At 37.1% G+C, this 23,725-nt stretch overlaps 1 long non-coding RNA gene across 5 annotated transcripts; it reads left to right on the top strand.

Moving 5' to 3' along the window:
* Nucleotides 1-6,585: 6,585 nt before the first annotated feature.
* LOC113347929 lies at nt 6,586-12,009 on the top strand. 5 transcript variants are annotated; one of them, XR_003359336.1, is made up of 18 exons: nt 6,586-6,999; nt 7,167-7,283; nt 7,444-7,618; nt 7,746-7,988; nt 8,157-8,232; nt 8,328-8,416; nt 8,488-8,573; nt 8,662-8,737; nt 8,825-8,858; nt 9,058-9,134; nt 9,377-9,436; nt 9,710-9,816; nt 10,097-10,189; nt 10,333-10,420; nt 10,501-10,563; nt 10,871-10,949; nt 11,169-11,231; nt 11,765-12,009. It is a non-coding gene; the product is annotated as an uncharacterized LOC113347929 (long non-coding RNA). The 5 variants fall into 5 exon arrangements; XR_003359334.1 differs by having other exon boundaries at nt 6,586-6,833; nt 6,941-6,999; nt 8,488-8,737; XR_003359333.1 differs by having other exon boundaries at nt 8,488-8,737; nt 8,825-8,892.
* Nucleotides 12,010-23,725: the final 11,716 nt, after the last annotated feature.

Below are 23,725 nucleotides of genomic sequence, written 5' to 3' on the forward strand. Positions count from 1 at the left end.
ATGTGTCTAACAATCCGCGAACTTGAGTAGGTTATGTCTAAAATCGATGTTTATTGAACCGATCTTTATAAACTATGGAATGCAATTGCAAACCGTGGCTATAGAGTTCATGAACCGATTCATGTGAATCAAATCGTTTTTCTTCAATTGTATCTTGTGTAGTACATAAGATTTCCTTGCAATTGAACAACTCTCTAACTAGTTCACTTGAGTCATTTGAACTAGTTATGGTGAAGAAGAATATGGTTGATATGAAAGTGATCATATGGCTAACCATTTGGTTAACTATTGTTGAACCAACTAATATACAAGTTTGGGTACGGTTACACAAGCCCAGGAACGTGCATTTCATTTCTGTATAACAAGCTATGTTTTTGATTTAACGGTTGATAAATATTAGCTTGAATCTAAATCAGGCTTTCATATAACGGTAAATATTGAATTCTTTGTTACCTAGCTAACATTGATTGCAAACCCTGATTTGAAAGACTATATAAAGGAGAACTCTAGCAACTGGGAAACCTAATCCCCACACATTTTGTGTGATACTAGTTGTGCTAATCTAGAGTAGATTCTCCTTTAACCTTTGGTTTCTTCTTCTTAACCAGGTTAACGACTTAAAGACTTCATTGGGATTGTGAAGCCAGACCGATACTACTTTTCTTGTAGTTGTATGATGTGATCTTGTTGTTTCTATCGTACGACTACAATTGTAATAATTGGCTTGAGATTTCTATCTCCGATAGGCAAGATAAAAAGTAATCACAAACATCTTCATCTCATCGTTTGTGATTCCATAATATCTTTTTTCGCTACGTCGATTAATACTATTGTGAGGTGATTGATAATACTAGGTTGTTCTTCGGGAATATAAGTCCAGATTATCAATTGGTTCCTGTTCACCTTGATTTATCAAAAGACGGAACAAAACTCATAGGTATATTCGTGGGAGACGAATTTATCTATTATCCTAGACTTTTTTGTGTGATACAGATTTGTTTATTAAAGTCTTCGACTTTGGGTCGTAACAACTCTTAGTTGTAGGTGAGATCAGCTAAGGGAATCAAGTATGTAGCATCCTGCTGGGATCAGAGCTGTATGAGCATAACTGTACCTTGGATCACTGTTAGATTGGTTGGGGTTCAACTACAGTCCAGACCGAAGTTAGTTTGGAGTAGGCTAGTGTCTATAACGGCTTAATACAGTGTGTGTTCAATCTGGACTAGGTCCCGGGGGGTTTCTACATTTGCGGTTTCCTCATTAAAAAAATTTATGGTGTCTGTGTTATTTCTTTTCCGCGTTATATTTGTTTATAACAATGAAATTATACAGTTTGTGCGTTCTTCAATCAATTAGAATATCCGACATTTTGGTTGTTGATAAATTGACTGAAACTTGGATATTGGTCATTGGTACCATCCAAGTTTATCTTTCTTGTATTTAAATTGAGACTCGCAGTTTGCTTGAGTAAGATTTAAATCGAGAGATAGAGATAAAAACTCTTTGATATACTTTTTATCTAGATTGAGTCTGACTGTCTAGTTGATTCTCTAGAAAGTATATTGGACTTTGTCCATACAGATTGCTAAGATAAATATTGGGTGTGGTTGTTAGACCCCCGCTTTTTCAATTGGTATCAGAGCAGGAAAACACGTTTAAGACCTTACAAGTCTGTGTTTGTAGCGATCTGACTCTATGGACAGAGGTGTTATCTCAATAAACGTACCACCAGTCTTCGATGGCTCTAATTACTTATGGTGGAAAATTTCTATGCGAGCTTTTCTTCAAGCACGTGATTTTCAATCATGGGCATATGTAGTTAATGGCTATAATGCTCTCGTTGTGACAGTTGGAGATGTAAACGTTCCCAAGAACATTGGTGAATACACCCTTGCCGAGATAAATGATGCAAAGAAAAACTCCAACGGTTTGAATGCCATTATACATGCCATTACCCCAAATCTTCAACACCATGTGTCAAATTGCACTAAGTCTAAAGAAGCTTGGGATATCTTAGAAACCGTATTTGAAGGAAATACCAGTGAAAAGGAAGCTAGACTTCAAAACCTTAATTCCGATTGGGAAAACCTTCGTATGGCAGATGAAGAAATATTTGGTGAGTTTAATCACAAAGTGTCTGAAATTGTTAATGCATCTTTTGTATTGGGTAAGACTATTCCCGAAAAAGACATTGTGATGAAAATTCTCAGATCGCTGCCATCTAGATACGATTCTAAGAAGCATACCATCGTTGAGTCAAATAACCTTGATAATCTTTCCAGAAATACACTGGTTGGGAAGCTTAAGATCTTTGATCACGAACATTCATCCAAATCTAAGGATGTTGCGTTCAAAGCACTAAAGGACACTAAATTACTTGATAAAAGTAAAAGTATATATCTTTGAAGATGATCATTCTGAGACAGATTCATCATATGAGGATCTTGACAAATCAGTATCGATGATCACAATACAGTTTAGGAATCTTCTGCTGAAGAGAAGTAAACGGTTCTCCAGAGATAAGCCTAAGGCATCAGTCAAACCTCATAATCGTGTTCCTCCTAAAAATAGGGATACTGATGAAACTAATGACGAGAATATGCCTCAATGCTTTAAGTGTAAGGGATTTGGTCATTTTGCAAACGAATGCCCAAATCGTAGAAAATACACTGGGAACAAAGGTCTTACTGCAATTCTTGATGAAATGTCTGACATCTATGATTCTAATGAAGACGAGAAATCAAGTGTTGCATTTCTTGGTGAAAATATTGATTTTAATTACTGTAGCAATACATACATCAATCTTGATATTCTTTCAGAAGATAAACCAACTATTCTGGAAGATAAAGTTGACTCATCCTTTGGAAACTCTATTTGTAATGTTTCAGGTTCCACCATGTGCCTAGATGCTTGCACATCTCAAAAGCCTGATTTTTATCCTAACTTGACGTGTTCTTATTGTTCTTTAAAGGGTCATGAACTATCAAGGTGTTACAAGTACAAACACCAACGAAGGCACGTCAACAAACTTCAACGAAGAGAAAATCATTTAGAAGAAAAAGTTTAAACTTGCTCAGAAGACCACTGAGGTATGTAGGATTTTATCTTCGTCTAAGAAGTTAGTTTCCAAGGATAAACCAAGACCATTATAAAAGAAAGTATGGTCGAGTCGTTTCGATAGACAGAGGTCTGTAGATTCCTCTCAAGAGAAAAATGGTGGACAAATTGTTGTTCACCACAATGCAACTTGATTGTGTTGTGTTTTGAAATCGTGTCTCATGTGCCTGATCAAAAGAGACAATGATTTTGTACCTCTCAGGCTTTAGGAAAAGTTTTTTTTTTCTTCTTTTCTTAGATTTTCTTTCTTTTTGTCTTTCAAACAAAAGAAGGGTACTATCGACAATTCTACTCTTCATAGGTTGAGAGTTGGTCGTGTACGAACCTGTTTAAAGGTTTCAAAACCCTACATTCTTTTTTCCTTCTTTGAAACCTCTTTTTATCTCAAGACTACTTGTTGAGCAAATTGTGATTTCCTCTTACAAACCCATATGTTTATGGATACTCCAAGCATGATGTCTTCTGATGGAAAAGATGTTAGTATGATTGTTAAGCCATCAATCACGAAGGAAAAAGAAAAATCTCCATTATCTCCAATATTGAAAAGGAAAAGAAGGAATGTGAGGAAGCCAAGAGTCGTTCCTTCAAACTCTCAGAAGTTTTCTGATGTTCTTGATGGGTTGAAGGAGATGCGAAAAGAGATTCAACAAATAAAGGCTTTTGTATATAAGACTCATGAGATTCAGAAGGCCCTGGTTCGAAAACATCAGCCAAGAAGGTTTATTGACATAAACTTATATCTTAATGAACCTTATGTTCCAATGGCGGTTGACGGCAAGGAGTTCGGGGACGATATAGAATCCTTTAAAAGTCTTATTACCTAGTAAATATTCTATTTTTTCTTGTTTTTCTTAGAAGAATAACTAGAGTTTGGAATAGCCATTATTGTGATTACACATAGCTATGTCCAACGTTTTTCATCTTCATGTTTTTATATTTATTGGTTCAAATTCTAAATTTGTTTGGCAGATGATTTTTGCAATATTAATCTTTATAGTTTTATAAATTGCAATATTGTTATGGGATATGTGTGTTTACGACCGTGAACTTGATTGTCCCATACTTTGTCAAAAGTAAAGTCGTTCGTGAGTTGATATGTATGTGTTGATGAAAGAATGAATTGACTTTTGACAAATACAAAATTTAAGCCTATTATGTAAATTTTTGATGGAAGATAGGTTAAAATCTTTTGTGTTCAAGGATTATGTCTATTAGATGTCATTTTGCAAATGGTGATGGAAAATAGAATGAGTCCTTGATTATTCCACGGTATTAGGTCGATCTCCGATCCACAATTTGTGTACATACTGTGTTGTTCCATAAGGTGTCTTATGTTGAGCTCTATCGACTGAGTCATTGTTTTGGCATAGTTGTTGTTCCATGAGATACTTTGTGTCGAGCATGACCAATTAAATTGATTACTTTTGTGATTAGTTTGATTGTGTATTTAGATTACATTAATTATGGGTTTTCTTGTGATTAATCTAATTGAGTGTTTTTAAGTCTCCATAAGTTTACTTGTGTTAAGCATTTCCGATTAAGTTAATCATGGGTTCTCTTATGATTAATTTAATTGAGTTTTTTGGATTCAAATTCATACTTGTATGTACTTTGTTATGTCCAAAGAAATCCTTCTTTTCTTTTTGAAATTAAGGTCGCTCTTGTTGTTCTTTCGGGAATGACATATTATGGGGGTGACTTATTAATTGAACTTGTGCTTAATTGCCAAATCTTTGTGGGGAGTGCGGATGTGGAATATTGTAGGAGTTATCTTGTATCTTTATAGACTCCTTGATGAATGCATTTATCTTCGGATTTATGATTGCATCTAAATAAGATGATATATGCTTTTGGTCATGAAATGTCTCTTTCGGAAATTTCATTAAGATTCCGTTCTTGTACCTTTGCCAATTTTATTGACAAAATGGGGGAGAATTAATATGTAGTTCACACTACAAATACATATGGTTTTCGGATCATTATGTAAGGGGGAGTGGTTTCCATGAGAGATGGAGTATTGACTAAGGGGGAGTGACATATCATCATAGTATTGTTGTTAAAGTTGTGATGCAATTGAACTTTGACGCTGTGTAATGATACTATGACACTGTATAACAATGATTGAGAACTCTTGTTTTCTCGTTGTTATAGCTACGAATTTTCAACAAGGATGATGCTAAAGTTACAACCTTTGGGATCATTGGAGTACTTGGGAGTGACGAAGATTTCAAGTAATGTTGAAGATTATGCATGTGGAATAGGAGCTACAAAAGTTTATTTATATATTTTTTGTATTCCATATGTATCGATAGTTTTGTCACTAAAATTGACATAGGGGGAGATTGTTAGAGCATTGCTCGGTCGAACTCTCATGCGTTGCTATCTCAAGCATGTTTATCAATGTTAGTGATCAAAACTATACGTCTTGATTTCTAGTCTACTATAGCTAAGGTCTCAGACTAGGATAGAAAGTGTAGTTGAGCTATAGAACTCCATGGAAATCATCATACAAGACGAAGGACTACTCAAGGAACTGGTGGATCTTCATCGACTAAAAGGTATGTGGAGACTTGAGCTTATCTATCACTCAAAAGTCTATTTATATCCTATCTTGAGACAAAAGTCGTTTTTCTATATAGACTTAGGTTATACACATTTGGTATATCGAGCAGAGTTTACCTCACCTATCTATTTCTCGAAATATGTGTTGGTAAAGTTTTCGCTTTAGCCAAGTTTATCTTTACCTAGTGACGAAAGTCATGTTATGTTTCAATCACTTTGAAAATTGGTCTGACGAAAAATGGTTTGTGAATAACAACTATATAACGTTCCCTGAGAATGTTTCAATGATTGAAATGAAAGTTTAGATTATATAACCATTTGGAGGATATAAGCATTGTTGTAGAAACACATATATGTATAAGTCCTTATTGCTTGAAACGAAGTTTGCGAACTTTGTTGATCAAGTGAACCGGAGAAGTGCGCGAGCTAAGTCCGCGAACTGGCGAAGTTCTCAAACCCAAGAATTTCTGCTGGAGTTTGTGAACTCCATCCGGGAACTTAAGTCCGCGAACCCAGTCCGCGAACTTGAGTAGGTTATGTCTAAAAACGATGTTTAGTGAACTTATCTTTATAAACTAAGGAATGAAATTGCAAACCGTGGCTATATCACTACACCAAATTTAGTGATTAGCAACTCAGATTCGCAACAGCTAGAAAGCTGTTGCAAATTTCAGTTGCAAGAAATTCGCAACAGTTTAAACAATTACGAAACTCGCAACTGTTTCCCTGTTGCGATTCGCAACAGAATTCAGTTTTACGCGTGTGACTCGTGTGTGTCTGCCCACACTTTCAAGCTGACTCGGTTTCATCCTATTCAGATACTCGTAGTCAGCTTCAAAACTGACTCGCTCTTTATCATTATCGAGATCACCTTTTTTCTCTCATCTTCTGCTCTCTACCTTTCATTCTGTTCTTCCTTCCTCTCTCGTTCTCGTCTCTAAATCCCCGCTTCTCTCTCGTTCTCTTCCCCCTTACTACTACCAGAAACATCATTATCATCAACTTCATAAACCCCCAAATCCTTTTCCCTATTTTCTTTCAAAATCCTAGAAATCTCTTTATGTTTGAAGATCCACCAAACCCAAAACCTAATGGTCGTCGTTCAAAAAGAAGAAGATAGAAAACATCTTGGAACTAGGGGTCAATACAAAGGGGTTTGTTTGTTTATTTGATATATGTTGATTGTGTAAATAAAATTTCAATAAATAGGTCAGAATAAGATTAGGGTTTTGAAGTTCTAATTGAATTTGATTTGTTAAAGGCAGAGATGGGGTTCTAGATCTGCTGTAAAGAGCTGGATATCACTCTGCTTGTTACAGGGTATTTTTCCTTTTCTTCGTATTTCATCTTTAATTACAAGACTTATCTTCGTTTAATGTATTGAATGTTTAATTGGTATTTTTCTTCAATTAGTGGTGATTGCTGTTTTTGGTTGATTAAGGAGTATTTTCAGTTTTTGAGTAATTAGGATTATTGTGTTTGTTTAGAACTTGCAGGCTAAATGATTGCAGGGAATGAGCTATGTAAGATTATAAACAAGCAGCAAACTGATTGATCCTTCACTACAAACAGTATTGACATTTGAGGGGTTAGACCAAATTTGGGTTAGTTTCTAAAAGTAATTAGATTCTCGTAGTTAGTAGTTTCTAGAACTGAATTATGTTTTCGATTATAGAATTGTTGATGCGAGGATATTAAAATTTTGGTAGGAAATTCTTGGTTTTGTATTCATTTGCTTATTCAGCTTATTTTCTTTTGTTTCAGAAAGTTTTGGTCGAAAAGGATAGTAACGTAGATTCTGTGCTTTTTCTTGATTGGAACAAGAAACTTAAGCAGGCTTCAAAATATTTGGGTTAGATAGTATCTTTGGCTAAAACATTATTAACATGTGCTCTTGATCTAGCATCACTGGTTTTCCCTCTTTGGTCCATTTTAAGGAGTAAGTGTAGCTGTTCAGGATATATATGTACCTGGAATTTATGTTAGTCCTATTTCTAGTTGTACAAAACACGATCTCCTGTTATATATTAATATATGTAATCTGCTGTTTTCTCTATTTTATATAGGTAATCGCTATTACAGTAGAAGAAGAAGATGATATTGTAAAATTTTCTGATTACAAAGCTTCGTCAACATCATCCAGTGGAGGGGCGAAAAGCTCACCGGAACCTTCTCCACCAAAAAAGAGGCGGAGCCTGTGAGCTCGCCTGAGCTAACAAGTTCAGTGGCTGCTGAACCTCCTCAATCAGAAGGTCGCAGTTTTGCTATCCCTCTTGCAAAAAAACTGGCTGAAGACTGAAGAGAACAACGTTAGTCTTTCTTTTCAATTGTTACAACAAAACTCTTATTACTCAATATCAAACAAACTCATTATGGGTTTCTCGTGTCTTGAACATTTTGCATATTTCCTTGCTATCTTATGCAACCACTTTTGTTGGAATATTGACGCTTTCTATTTATTTGAATGTACTTCACAGTAGGTGCCTACTTTAAGCGTTAAAGGCACAGGTCCTGATGGCAGTATTGTGAAGGATGATATTGATGACTACTTGGGTATAGTTTTTTCAATGTTGTTTCCTGTGTATTGGTCATTTTCTTGGTAGGGTTCCTTTTGAGTATCAATAAATACATTTCACCTAATGATGTAGCTAGCAAGGCATCAGCCCCCAAGGATAAAGCCACAACACAGGCATCTAATTTGGATTACACCGAACTTCCACACACTCAAATAACAAAAGTAAAGTTTTTCTTTTGTATGCCTTAATGTTAAGTGGGACAGAGCTGTAGCTGATATATCTACTTTTGCAGATCACAGCTTCACATCTGCTACAATCAAAACAAACTATTCCTCATTATTATTTGACTGCTGATTCTTGTGTCGACAAACTAATGGAGTGAGTATCAGTTGTGAAAAGCAAAGTTTTATGTTTCTTCTGTTCTTGTGATGTGGGTCCTCCTTAGGTATGGTTATTTTTCTGAAAGATTGAGAAGCAAATTTAATTTCGTCCAAGAAGATTCTGGTGGGAAACATATCTCAGTTAATGATCTTGTAGTGAAGGTAACCTCTTTCACTGTACCTTTAAGGTAACTGGATAAAATATGTTTGCTAAAAGGACACTTTATTCACTTATAATTGCAATTGCAGGCTGCTGCTTTGGCTCTTCGCAAAGTTCCTCAATGTAATAGTTCCTGTACAAATGATTATATCTTCTAGTAAGTAGATATGCCAGTTTTACCATAATGTATTCTGGCGTCTGCTTGTGTCTGTTGTTGATGTCAAACCATCGCTGGTTATGCTTAAAAGGATTAAACATATGCTACTTATAAGGATCAAACCCCGATACTTAAATTTATATTTGGGGTGTATAATTTCTACAGGTTCAAAACCATCGTCTGATGGATCTGGGAGGAGAATAAGAGAAGTTGCATGTTCTACTTGCACCGTCCATTTGCGGGTAGGACTACCTCTGCTTCTTTGTTTTTTTTATTTATTTAATTTTCAATTACTGGTTTACTAGAAATTGATTACACTGCTTCATTGACACTTCGCTAGTTTTATTCGGATGCTTCTTTATCAAGGACATAGATTTCTAGAATCTTGTTCTTCTTTCATATTCATTATGCCATGCTTTTGGCATATTCTTCTTGAGAAGGTCTGATAATGAGGCTGATGCTAACATCTGAAGTGAATGTGCAGTAAAACGATGGCTCACCATAGCTCCCGTTGCACCCACAACCCTCTGGTTAACTATGTCAGGTAAGGCACTAAAATTATCCTTACTCTCCTTCCAGTGTTGTCAAGGATGGTGAAAAACATAACCCTAGCTCTGGCATTTGTAACTTTCTGAAGCTAAAATGTAGGATGTTGATGCTGAAAAAATCAGTTAAGCACTATTGATCCCTTGTAGAGCTAGTATTACGTAATGGCATCAGTTTCTAATTTCTTGTTGGTTTTAGCGATTTTATTATATTTTTCGAGATCGTGCTTTGTAGAATATTGATGTCTACATGTCAAACATGTGGTTCATAGGGTGCTGTGGAAAATCCTTCTTTTATCCTACTTTTCGAAAGCTCTTCCTGTAGACGTTTTCGTACAGCGGGGCTACCTCCTCTTTCGTGAACACTAGAATCTAACTGGTAAGGCGTTAGTGAGATCTTTGATTTCGGCTGCATCTCTATCTTAGCAGCTTTCTGTAATAAACATGAAAAATGGTGAGGTGGCACTTGTGAGTCTGTGGCTATAAAACCAAATATACTTTTGGCTCTCCATAGTCTCGGCAAGAACTCGTTGTTGATCCTCCTGGTTCAATCATCTCTTACTGAAGTTGGCTTGTATCTTTTGTTAAGGTTGGTGGGAATCAACTTCTTTTTCTACTTTCTAACACTTGGGGATTTATTTTGGTTTTGCTTATTCAAGCTGTGTGCTGACGTTATGTACGACATGGGATAGAATCCTGGGACATGGACAATGGTGAGAACATTGTGGTTGCTGGCAAAAAGAAAAAAGAAGGTAGTGCAAGATATATGGGACCAAGTATTCAAAAGTATTGTAGTATATCTTTTCTTGTACAATACTGATCCATGGAAAGTAGTTGAGTGTGACCAAGTACATAGTTAATCCTTATAAAGTAAAAATAAATGCTCACTTTGCAGCCTGTAAGCATGATGGACGGTTTCCTGAGGTTGGCGCAAACAAATACAAAGAAATATTTAGAAACATGTGGGGTTCTTGCTGGTACCGGTAAGTTCTTATGAATGTTGAAGTTTGCAGCAAACTGTTATGAATATTATATCTATTCTGACTTTTGAAACCAATTGCAGAAAAACAGAGTATTCCATATTACAACACTGATGATTCCAAAGCAGGAGGCAACTTCGGACCCTGTAAGTAATGTTTTGCTCCTTTGTTCTCTTTCACCAATTAGCCAGTATTTTTATAGTGTCTTACTCGAGCTTCACCGTTCCTTCCCATTAGATGATCCCCGCCGATCTAGCTAAGTTATTTGCCTTGTCTAGGATGACAATCTAATTTCATATAATTAAGATGAAAACTATCCACAGAGCTCACTGAATGAAAAGAAAACTTATTTGTGTCGTTTGTGTTCTTCCTAAATCTTCTGCACCTGCATGGGATTCACTTCTTATTTTAATGTGAACGTCATTCGTGATGAAATGTTTGTTGTTTGTCCAGTGCTCGACGATGAATGAAGAAGAAATTTTTGAGTTTCAAGACAAACTCTTCCTTTTCCCCCTTGGGTGGATTCATGCAAGTAAGAAAAATCACCTTTCAAGTAGTCATCCTATTTTTTATTCAAGGACTTGTTGTTATCTAATCCTTGCCTCACTTTAGGCGCATAATGTGTTTATCAAATCTTCAATTTGACATCAATCGTATGATATCATGCACATCTTTAATCCTTGATATGTATTGTCCTATTCACAAAAGTATACAGTCACTTCACTCATTAACTTCCTGGTTTGTTTTGCAGGCACATTCTTCACAGACTTGATTTATGTCTTCAGTTGATCTTCATACACATTATTCGTACCAGGTAATGATACACTATTTTGGAATAGTTATTATTTGCCTGTAGACCTCAATATACAGCCCATACCTACTTCACTATTTATAGTTCATTTAAAATTTTACATGGATTTTACGTGGCTTTTTTATTAAATCATGTTACCCGAAGCAATTACACTTGTCATGGCCCCCACAGATACTTCCAGGTAGAATTTGTATCTCCCTTTGTACCTGAATTATTACAATTATAGTGACTTTGCATGGTCTAGCTGAACAAAAATAGTAGTTGGTTACACCCATTACCCACTCTGCCCTCTATCCAACAAATTTTCTACTCTTGTGGAATAGTAGAATTAAAGTAAACAAAAAAAGAAAAGGGAGTTAAAAAACTGGACCATAAAAAATGATTGTTACTATGTAGTCCATTCTTCATTGTACCCGTCGAACGAACCAACAACTGTCTTGCCGTATTTAAACATTCAAAGATACAGACTATCACCTACTCAATTATTGCTTGTCATATTGAATACTAATAGTAAAATAGTTCATTGTTTGTTGTAGATTTTGAGCAGTTTCATTGGGCGTGCGACATCTAACACACTGCTCTTGCTGGTTCCTCCAGTTGAAATGCCTCACAACCCATGGTGACAACTTAAACTTCAAGCACCCGGCATACCTCATGCGGCAAAGAATGTTCACCTGGTTAGCTGGTTCCAGCTGACGAATGTGAGAGTTCTTATTTCTTTAGATCATTTTGTAAGAACCTTAGTGTGATACTAAATATTTATAAATATATCCACATGATATGATTTTTGTGATGTGCTTCATACTTTTTTGGTGTATATGGACTGCATCATGGTATATCATTGTGAATACGTTTTTGATACTTCTGTTCGATTAATTTGATTTCGAAACGAATATGAAATTTAAATTTGTTGCAGGAACTCTAATGTTGACCTAGTTTTGACCGGTCAATACCCGGTTTTGACTGGTCAAAATCACAATTTTTTGATGTTACAAAATTTCGCAACTGCAAATAACTGTTACGATATTCCAGTTTTGCAACTACCGGAAACTGTTGCGACCATCTAGTTTCGCAACAACCAAAAACTGTTGCGAAATTTTGACGTTGCAACAGGTGCTAACAGTTGCGATTGGAAATTTTCAACGGAAATGTAACCGTTGGGAAAAATTGCAATATCGACTTTCGTATCAGAGCTGAATTTTTGCGACCCCACTTTGCAACTGCTAGGTACCATTGCTAATCACTAAATTTGGTTTAGTACATAAGATTTCTTTGCAATTGAACAACTCTCTAACTAGTTCACTTGAGTCATTTGAACTAGTTATGGTGAAGAAGAATATGGTTGATATGAAAGTGATCATATGGCTAACCATTTGGTTAACTATTGTTGAACCAACTAATGTACAAGTTTGGGTACGGTTACACAAGCCCAGGAACGTGCATTTCATTTCTGTATAACAAGCTATGTTTTCGATCTAATGGTTGATAAATATTAGCTTGAATCTAAATCAGGCTTTCATCTAACGGTGAATATTGAATTGTTTGTTACCAAGCTAACATTGATGGCAAACCCTGATTTGAAAGACTATATAAGGGAGAACTCTAGCAACTGGGAAACATAATCCCCACACATTCTGTGTGATACTAGTTGTGCTAAGCTAGAGTCCATTCTCCTTTAACCTTTGGTTTCTTCTTCTTAACCAGGTTAACGACTTAAAGACTTCATTGGGATTATGAAGCCAGGCCGATACTACTTTTCTTGTAGTTGTGTGATCTGATCTTGTTGTTTCTATCGTACGAGTACAATCATAATAATTGGCTTGAGATTTCTATCTCCGATAAGCAAGATAAAAAGTAATCACAAACATCTTCGTCTCATCGTTTGTGATTCCACAATATCTTTTTTCGCTGCGTCGATTAAGACTATTGTGAGGTGATTGATAATACTAGGCTGTTCTTCGAGTATATAAGTACGGATTATCAATTGGTTCCTGTTCACCTTGATTTATCAAAAGAAGGAACAAAATGATAGACGCATTTTTGTGTCTAATTTGTCCTCAATGTCCGTATTGTTGGAACTCTATTTTTGTACTAATATTGTGTTTTTATGTATTTTTAGGAAATAAACATTTTTGGAAAATTCGTCTCGAAAAATTGCCCGGGGCACCCTTGAAGGACAATTGTTATTCGGACTCTCACTATCGGTTAAGGGGCACCTCAGTGGACACCTGTTATTCGCACCCCAGTTCAGGATAGGGGGACACCCTTCTTCTTCGTTTGAAAACTGTTTTTTGGCGGGAAATGAAATTCTCAACTGGAAGAAGTTTGATCACAAAAATGAAGGGGTTACGGGTCGATTCAATGGATGAAATTTGATAGAGAGATGTGATATAGGTTAAGGAACACATTTTGGGCAGTGGGTTCGATCGGAATTGGCTGGAAAACGCGTGATGATCACACACCCAAAACAGAGCACGTGTACTGTAACTCGAGCAAAATTGAAGTTATTGTGTGCATGGAGGAGTTCTACTAGCATTGAAAGAGTGCTGAGACGTGGAGAAGGCTAACTAGAGCGTGCAGGATCAAATCTAACGTGTGTAGAAGCCAAAAATGGAAATTATTGTTAAATATGGGCAGCGAGCAATGACGGGATTAATGGGAGATTATACGGTGTTATGGTCGGATATTTTTGTTCTAAAACACTATAAATACAAGGCTAAAGAGTTTAGAAAGTTTGGAGAGAGTCTTTGGGAAAAGTTTAGGAGTCGAGAGAATCAAAAGAAAATCACGCAGAGAAGAGAAGAGTTCTGCTGGTGTAGTTGAAGACGAAGAACAAAATACGCTCCAGGAAAGTCGTTGAAAGGGCTTAACTGCGACAATTTCCAATTCCTTTCCCGCGACTTAAAAACAGTGCTTACAGCACTTCATTTGTATCGTTCTTCCCTGACGCTTCCTGTGTGTTGCAAAGTACGGCCGAATATTGATTTTTTTGACATTTCTCTTCATTGTAATCAACTTTTGAGCATCAATGAAATATTTTGAGAGGTTTTTCATCATGAGTAGCTAAACCCAATCCCAGGGGTGACGGAGGAAGCCTTTCTCGCAATATTTATGTGGTAATTTTTATTTGATTAATTTTTGCAATATTTATATATGATTAATTGCATTGAAAATAAATGATTTAAATGATTTTTATTAATCAAATATATTTTCTCTTGATAATACATGCTTAGTTTTATACTCTTGATGTATTATGCTTGCGATTAATCTTTGATATTTTGAGAATCTGCTTTTGGCAATAGTTAGAATCAAAACAATTATTAAATTTGCATAATAAAAAATAAATAAAACTACATAAATATTGTTGAATGGTGGAATCATCACCCCTATTTTCTCCATAAAATTTATATCACTTGTTAATTGAATTTTCTACATTTCTAAATTATTTAAATCTAAAAAAAATTATTCCCTTCACAAGTTCGAAAAGAACCAGTTTTCACCACTATCTACAACAACTTTTGAAAATACATCAAATTTTTGGCGCCGCGCCGGGGACCTGTGCTTAGGTAGATTTTTTTTTTTTTAGGTTTATTATTTTTTTTCCTTTTTACGTTTCTTTTTGTCTTTGATTTGCAGGTTCGAAGTGGAGTACTAAGGACCTTGGAAGGAAAAGCTTAAAGCGAAAGGAGCGAAAGAGAATTTTTTTTTTTTTATATATAGAAAAGAGAGAAAAAAAAGAGAGATTTTTATTTTTTTTTAGGTTATTTTTTCTTTTTCTTTTGCACTTTACTTTATTTGGACTTTGGACTGGACTCTTGGACTTTATTATTATTTTTTTTAAAAACCCTACGGAAGGGTAGTTAAATACAAACTGTGTGCAGGGAAGGACGGTGATTACAATATCACCTCGGCCCCTCGGGTTCGCACACGGCATAGGAGTCGTGGCCCGAGTCGACGACAACGGTTCATCCCCCGTCTGGTACGGGAGGTAAGTCCAATCGAAACACTCGCGAATCTCCTGTAAGCGAGTTACTGTATTCCTTAAGGTGATCATTGATTGAGGACGAATTTGGACTGTCTTTATTTTCCTAGTAAAGGGCAAGGCCTGGCCTAAACAAGATAAGGGTTCGGATTTCATCACCGCTCCCTTCTTGCCCGCTTTAGGAGAACAAAACCTAACGCGAACCCAAGCTTTAAAATCTGATTAGAAAGAGACCTATAGGGTATCGAGCTTGTTAGGAAAATTTTCGAAGGATATTGGTTATTCTTTTAGCATACTTCGAAGTTCATGACGGTTTCTGTGAGTTGAATGCGTGACTGCGCCGCCTTGTACTGCGGTGAGGCCTTGGGTATCAAAGCTCCACTAAGCTTCCCTCGCCTCGATTCAACTTACTTTGACTCGGATTGATTCCAGAGGGGTTTGCTTAAATTGTAACGAATTCCCTTTCGAGATATAGAAGCTAGTCTAGAAACAATCTAAGTGAGCCATCATGCTTGTTGTTTGCTAGAAATCTCTAGGTTTGCTGTGGTAAAGTCGAGTCAGCCTGTTGTGTGATTGCTAGAACCTTCCTGTTAGGATTTTTATTTTTTTGATTTTTTTAGTGTATGCCCGATTTTGTTAATAGGGCTTGGAAAAGAGATACTCTAGGTCGTCTGATTAGTGATAAACCTAGTAGTTCTTCTTGTGGAGGCGGGGAGCTCGAAGACTCTTCTTTAGAGAGCCCCGTTTTTGGAAACTTCAGTTTTGAGAATCTGCGTCTTTGTGAAGAAATTTCTCCTAGTCCTTTGGTAGTGCCAGAAATGGCAACTTTAAAAGCTTTATTGAACCCAACTAGGACCTCTCGTCCGTCTTGTATCAAGTTAGCTGAAACCGAGGCAAATTATGAACTCAAACCTGGGACTTTACAGATGCTCCCAACCTTTTTAGGAAAAGAGAATGAGAACCCCTATTTTCATGTTAGAGAATTTGAGGAAGTATGTAGTACTCTGAAAATTAAAAACCTTAGTGATGATGCACTGAAACTTAGGTTATTCCCCTTTTCCTTAAAAGATAAAGCCAAATCTTGGCTGTATAGTTTGGATTCTGAGTCAATTGAAACCTATGAACAACTTACATATGCCTTTATACATAAGTTTTTCCCAAGGCACAAAACATCTATTAGGACACAAATTTGTACTTTTGCTCAAAAAGAGGGAGAATCTTTATATAGGTATTTAGAAAGGTTCAATGACTTAATTTCTTAATGTCCTCATCATGGTTTAGAGAAGGTTAGGTTAGTTCAGATCCTCTACGAGGGTTTAGACTATTCAACAACGACCATGGTTGAGTCCTTATGCACAGGTGGGTTTGAGAATAAAACTGTTGATGAGGCAATGACATTTTTGAATGAAATCGCCAATAAGACCCAACAATGGGAAAATAATAGGGAACCCCAGAAAACAATTCTTCTAAGTAGAGGAAATGTCAATAGGGTAGAAGGATCCTATGAGTCAGATGCTAAAATAGCAGCCATAGCCAAAAGGTTAGAAGCGTTGGAATTAGGTCATTCTAGTGGTACTAGTGGTAGAATAGAGCCTTTTTGGGAAGACCATACTGTTGAAGAGCAAGCCAATGCTCTTTATAACAACACTAGATTCGATAACCGTCAGAAGTTTGACCCTTATTCAGAAACCTATAACCCTGGCTGGAGAAACCATCCCAACCTTTCTTGGTCTAAGGGCCAGAATCAAGGTCAGTCTAGTAACTCTCAAGCTCCCCCAGGTTTTGGCTATCCTAAGAATCCTTCAGCCCCACAGTTTCAGAACCCTTCGGATAAGAAGATTATGAGTTTAGAAGAGTCTCTTGCTTTGTTAACTCGTAACACTATGGAGTTTCAGCAATCTGTTGCTCAAGGTATAGAAGAAAATAAGAGAATAGGTCAGGCTAACTCTCAGGCTATTTCCGAGTTGAAAACCCAGGTTAGTCATATATAAATGAGTCTTTGAGGGAAAAAGGTAAGTTTCCTAGTCAAACTCAACCCAATCCTAAAGCAGAGAAATCGTACAATCATGTGAACTCTATTACAACCCTTAGGAGTGGAAAGAAAGTTGACAATAAGGTTGCCATGCCTGATAGTGAACATGTTGTAGTTCACCCTTATGAGCCAGAAAATGAGAAGACTGATAGAGTCTCCAAAGAGACCAATGAGGGTCCTGATGAGCCCGGCTTTGTTCCCAGAGCCCCGTTCCCCCAGCTGCTAGTTCCGACTAAGAGGGAGTCCAACTTTAATGATATATTGGAGGTTTTTAAGCAGGTTAATATCAACCTTCCGTTATTAGATGCAATTAGGCAGATTCCCTCTTATGCCAAGTTCCTTAAGGACTTGTGTACGCGAAAGCGTAAGCTCAGTGTCCAGAAGAAAGCCTTCATAGCTAGTCATGTGAGTTCTATTATTCAGAATACCACTACTCCTAAGTATAAAGACCCAGGGTCCCCTACCATTGCTTGTACAATAGGTAAGTACCGTGTTGAGAAAGCGTTGCTTGACTTAGGAGCCAGTGTGAACTTACTGCCATACCATGTGTACCTTAAGCTAGGACTTGGTGAGATGAAACCTACACAGATGACACTTCAGTTAGCTGATAGGTCCGTTAAAATTCCTCGTGGTGTGATCGAGGATGTTCTCATAGAGGTCGACAAGTTTATATATCCGGTGGATTTTGTTATCCTAGATACCCAACCTATCCCTGACCCAGAGAACCAAATACCAGTGATTTTAGGTCGCCCGTTTTTAGCTACATCCAATGCGATCATTAACTGTCGAAATGGTATTATGAATTTGTCTTTTGGTAATATGACTATTGAGCTGAACATTTTTAATATTAGTAAGCTACCCTCTGAACTAGATGACTCGAATATAGAAGAGGTGAACATGATAGGAACATTAGTCGAGGAGTCATTACCAAACACTTTGTTAGAAGATCCATTAGAGAAATGCCTAGCTCACTTTGGGATTGATTTTGATGATGATAAGGTGATTAATGAGGTGAATGCTTTGTTAGATTCAACCCTTTGTTAGATACTAGTAATGGATGGAAACCTAAGTTCGAACCACTACCATTTTCTAAGTCTACCCTAGTTCCTTCTTTAGAAGAGCCTCCTAAGTTGGACCTAAAACCATTGCCAGATACCCTGAAGTATGTGTTTTTAGGCCCGTCTGAGACTTTACCTGTGATTGTTTCTTCCGACTTGGATAGAGATCAGGAAAGTAGGCTAGTAACCGTCCTTCAAAACAACAAGGAAGCTTTAGGGTGGACCATAGCAGACATTAAGGGTATAAGTCCTACTGTTTGTATGCATCAGATCTATTTAGAGGAAGACACCAAACCTTCTAGGGAGATGCAACGTCGACTAAACCCCAATATGAAAGAAGTAGTTCGAACTGAGGTTCTTAAGCTATTAGATGCAGGCATTATCTACCCTATTTCAGACAGTAAGTGGGTCAGCCCCGTTCAGGTTGTTCCCAAGAAATGGTATTACTGTAGTCCAGAATGATAACAATGAGTTAATCCCGACCCGAGTGACCACGGGTTGGCGTGTTTGTATTGACTATAGGAAATTGAACAAGGTCACTAGGAAGGACCACTTTCCCCTTCCCTTCATCGACCAGATGCTAGAGAGATTAGCTGGACATAGTCACTACTGCTTTTTAGATGGCTACTCTGGATATAATCAGATCGTTATTTCCCCAGAAGACCAGGAGAAAACCACTTTTACCTGTCCCTTTGGTACCTTTGCGTATAGACGCATGCCTTTCGGGCTATGTAATGCCCCTGCGACTTTTCAGCGTTGCATGATGAGCATATTTTCTGACATGGTAGAACGGTTCTTAGAGGTCTGTATGGATGATTTTTCAGTGTTTGGTTCGTCTTTCAATGAGTGCTTGCATCATTTGTCATTAGTTTTGACTAGGTGTAAGGAAAAGAATTTAGTGCTTAATTGGGAGAAATGTCACTTTATGGTTCGTTCAGGAATTGTTCTAGGGCATATTGTATCTTCAAAGGGTATAGAGGTAGATAGAGCCAAAGTTGACCTTATTAAAACTTTACCGGTCCCAAAAACCGTAAGAGATATTAGGTCATTCTTAGGGCATGCTGGTTTTTATCGTCGTTTCATTAAGGATTTTAGCTTGATGTCTAGACCTCTTTGCAATTTGCTTGCAAAAGATGTTAAGTTTTTCTTTGATGATGCTTGTTTAGAGGCTTTTGAGAAGCTTAAGTCATTACTCACTACCGCCCCCATAGTCCAGGCACCCAACTGGAACCTACCCTTTGAGATCATGTGTGATGCTTCAGATTATGCTATTGGTGTTGTGCTATGTCAGCGAGAAAATAAGTTACTTCATGTGATTTACTATGCTAGCAAAACTCTGAATGATGCCTAGTTGAACTGTACCACTACCGAGAAGGAACTATTAGCCATTGTGTTTGCCTTAGACAAGTTTAGACCCTATCTATTAGGTTCTAAGATCATCATATATACTGATCATGCTGCTTTAAAATATCTTTTTTCTAAGAAGGATACTAAACCTAGATTGATTAGGTGGATTCTGTTGTTGCAAGAGTTTTCTCCAGACATTAGAGACAAAAAGGGTGCCGAAAATGTTGTAGCAGATCATTTGTCTAGGCTAGTTGTTAGTTCCCCAGATGATTCCCTTCCTATAAGGGATAGCTTTCTGATGAACAATTGTTCTTTGTTACCCAATTACCTTCGTATGCGAATATATTGAACTATCTTGTTACTGGTCGAATGCCCCAACATTGGGGTAAACAAGATCGTTCTAGATTTTTAGCCGAGGTTAAGCACTTCTTTTGGGATGATCCTTATTTGTTTAAGTATTGTCCAGACCATATTATTAGGAGATGTATACCTGAGAGTGACCAGTCCAGTATTATTTCCTTTTGTCATAATCATGCTTGTGGGGGTCACTTTAGTGCTAAGAAGACTGCTGCTAAGATATTGCAGTGTGGATTCTATTGTCCTTCGTTGTCTAAAGACTCCCATAGTTACTGTGTTACTTGTGAACGTTGCCAGAAATTAGGAACCATTTCCCGTAGGAACATGATGCCCTTGAACCCGATTCTGATTGTTGAGGTCTTTGATGTGTGGGGTATTGACTTTATGGGTTTGTTCCCTAATTCTTTTGGTAACCTATACATCCTTGTCGCTGTAGACTATGTCTCTAAGTGGATTGAAGCGGTTGCGTGTAAAACCAATGACCATAGGGTTGTGATAGAGTTCTTTAAAGAAAATATACTTACACTTTTTGGTACACCGCGAGCTATAATTAGTGATGGAGGGTCGCACTTTTGTAATGGACCTTTTCGGCTTTTAATGAAGAAATATGGTATTACTCATAAGGTAGCTACCCCGTATCATCCACATACTAGTGGTCAAGTTGAGGTTTTCAATAGGGAGATAAAACGTATATTAGAGAAAACAGTTAATCCTAATCGGAAAGACCGGTCGTCTAGGCTTACTGATGTCTTATGGGCTTACCGTACTGCGTTTAAGACTCCTATTGGAATGTCGCCTTATCGGCTTGTTTATGGCAAGGCATGTCATTTACCTGTTGAGTTAGAACATAGAGCTTATTGGGCTGTTAAGCAGCTAAATTTTTCACTCGACAAGGCAGGAGCCCATAGGAAGCTCCATCTCAATGAGTTGGAAGAGATTCGTAGAGATGTGTATGATAGTGCGAAGGAGTATAAGAACAAAATGAAACTTGTGCATGATAGGAATATTCTAAGAAAGACATTTTCTTCAGGTCAAAAAGTTCTTCTGTATGATACCCCCTTACATCTTTTCCCTGGGAAGTTGCGTTCTCGGTGGACAGGTCCTTTTATTGTTCGCACTGTTTTTCCTCATGGAGCTGTTGAAATTAAGTCACCGGATGGTAGAAGTTCTTCGAAGGTTAACGGTCAGAGATTGAAACCCTTTTTAGAGCCCTTGCCTACAGGTGATGTTTAGGAGGTCCCTATGGAGGACCCTGTTTACCCTTGATTGACCATCGAGGCGGATTGTATGTTGTATATTAGTTTTTGATTTTCTTCACCCAGGTACTATCTTTCCAACTTCTCCTCTTGTTATGTTGCTTTTGGTACTGCTCTTTCATAAGAAACATTGAGGACAATGTTAGATTTAAGTTTGGGGGTGGGGAAGAAACTTTTTGTTAGTTTTAAGTTGCAATAAATAAACTCCAGAGCCTAGAAATTTACGCCTATTAAGGATAGCACTAACCAATCTAAGTGGATGGAAACATTTTTGTTTTAGGAGTTGAGGAACCAATCTGACTAGATGGAAACATCTATAGAGTCTATTCATAAAAGCACAGAGCTCAGATGTTAGAAATAACATGATAGTTTCGCCATATCTCGTCGAGTCCTTTTCACTTTCTATTTTTTCTTTTATTTCAAGTGATTTGGTGGGGCACACGATTCAAGTTGTTACCTTTGCTAGGGTGAAATAGAGTGGCTGAGTTACCTTTTCAAAAAAAAAAAGACCAGACCAATAGACCAATCGGAATAAATACTAACACTTGGATAGCAATATGTGTGTGTTCTCCCTGTCTCCGTCGCCTAAACAAGCGTGGAATGCAGGATCCACGGGAGACAACACTCCCGCCACTAGGGCCACCTAGGGGTTCAAATGATTTTCCTTTCTAGAATAAATTTGCTCGAGGACTAGCAAATAATAAGTTTGGGGGTATTTGATAGACGCATTTTTGTGTCTAATTTGTCCTCAATGTCCGTATTGTTGGAACTCTATTTTTGTACTAATATTGTGTTTTTATGTATTTTTAGGAAATAAACACTTTTGGAAAATTCGGTTCGAAAAGTTGCCCGGGGCACCCTTGAATGACAGTTGTTATTCGGACTCTCACTATCGGTTAAGAGGCACCTCAGTGGACACCTGCTATTCGCACCCCAGTTCAGGATAGGGGGACACATTTTCTTCTTCGTTTGAAAACTGTTTTTTGGCGGGAAATGAAATTCTCAACTGGCAGAAGTTTGATCACAAAAATGAAGGGGTTACGGGTCGATTCAATGGCTGAAATTTGATAGAGAGATGTGATATAGGTTAAGGAACACATTTCGGGCAGTGGGTTCGATCGGAATTGGCTGGAAAACACGTGATGATTCACACACCCAAAACAGAGCACGTGTACTGTAACACGAGCAAAATTGAAGTTCTTGTGTGCATGGAGGAGTTCTACTAGCGTTGAAAGAGTGCTGAGACGTGGAGAAGGCTAACTAGAGCGTGCAGGATCAAATCTAACGTGTGTAGAAGCCAAAAATGGAAATTATTGTTAAATATGGGCAGTGAGCAATGACGGGATTAATGGGAGATTATATGGTGTTATGGTCGGATATTTTTGTTCTAAAACACTATAAATACAAGGCTAAAGAGTTTAGCAAGTTTGGAGAGAGTCTTTGGGGAAAGTTTAGGAGTCGAGAGAATCAAAATAAAATCACGCAGAGAAGAGAGGAGTTTTGTTGGTGTAGTTGAAGACGAAGAACAAAATACGCTCCAGGAAAGTCGTTGAAAGGTGTCGCTTAACTGCGACAATTTCCAATTCCTTTCCCGCGACTTAGAAACAGTGCTTACAACACTTCATTTGTATCGTTCTTCCCTGACGCTTCCTGTGTGTTGCAAAGTACGGTCGAATATTGATTTTTTTGACATTTCTCTTCATTGTAATCAACTTTTGAGCATCAATGAAATATTTTGAGAGGTTTTTCATCATGAGTAGCTAAACCCAATCTCATGGGTGACGGAGGAAGCCTTTCTCGTAATATTTATGTGGTAATTTTTATTTGATTAATTTTTGCAATATTTATATATGATTAATTTCATTGAAAATAAATGATTTAAATGATTTTTATTAATCAAATATATTTTCTCTTGATAATACATGCTTAGTTTTATACTCTTGATGTATTATGCTTGCGATTAATCTTTGATATTTTGAGAATCTGCTTTTGGCAATAGTTAGAATCAAAACAATTATTAAATTTGCATAATAAAAAATAAATAAAACTACATAAATATTGTTGAATGGTGGAATCATCACCCCTATTTTCTCCATAAAATTTATATCACTTGTTAATTGAATTTTTTACATTTCTAAATTATTTAAATCTAAAAAAAATTATTCCCTTCACAAGTTCGAAAAGAACCAGTTTTCACCACTATCTACAACAACTTTTGAAAATACATCACAAAACTCGTAGGTATATTCGTGGGAGACGGATTTATCTGTTATCGTAGACTTTTCTGTGTGATACAGATTTGTTTATTAAAGTCTTCGACTTTGGTTCATAGCAACTCTTAGTTGAGGGTGAGATCAGCTAAGGGAATCAAGTATGTAGCATCCTGCTGGGACCAGAGACATATGAGCATAACTGTACCTTGGATCAGTGTGAGATTGGTTGGGGTTCAACTACAGTCCAGATCG

This window comes from Papaver somniferum, chromosome 2, assembly GCF_003573695.1.
Source record: "Papaver somniferum cultivar HN1 chromosome 2, ASM357369v1, whole genome shotgun sequence".
Taxonomy (NCBI): Eukaryota; Viridiplantae; Streptophyta; class Magnoliopsida; order Ranunculales; family Papaveraceae; genus Papaver; species Papaver somniferum.